Source organism: Sinocyclocheilus rhinocerous, unplaced genomic scaffold (genome assembly GCF_001515625.1).
Source record: "Sinocyclocheilus rhinocerous isolate Xijiao unplaced genomic scaffold, SAMN03320098_v1.1 scaffold38757, whole genome shotgun sequence".
Taxonomy (NCBI): Eukaryota; Metazoa; Chordata; class Actinopteri; order Cypriniformes; family Cyprinidae; genus Sinocyclocheilus; species Sinocyclocheilus rhinocerous.
In genome coordinates, this window is record NW_015649120.1 from 1 (window position 1) to 256 (window position 256).

Here is a 256-nt window from a genome sequence, read left to right on the forward strand (position 1 = left end):
ACCTCACGCTCTGCAGTCAAATGCTCTACCACTGAGCTATAGCCAAATAAAATCATTAGATCAAAAACGCACACAGGAAATTGGATCCTTAATTTTGAGAATATCAAACAGCAACATCTTCACGTCAAAATAAAGGCTTTGGTTAACCTAAAGCTGACAAGTACAAAGGGGGCACAAAGATTTGAACTGGGGACCTCTTGATCTGAAGTCAAACGCTCTACCACTGAGCTACACCCTCAAAAAATCAACTGCTCAA

At 40.6% G+C, this 256-nt stretch overlaps 1 non-coding gene across 1 annotated transcript; it reads right to left on the reverse strand.

Annotated features, from left to right (window-relative positions):
• Positions 1-166: 166 nt before the first annotated feature.
• trnastop-uca (transfer RNA opal suppressor (anticodon UCA)) lies at positions 167-238 on the reverse strand. Its single transcript has one exon. It is a non-coding gene; the product is annotated as a tRNA-Sec (tRNA).
• Positions 239-256: the final 18 nt, after the last annotated feature.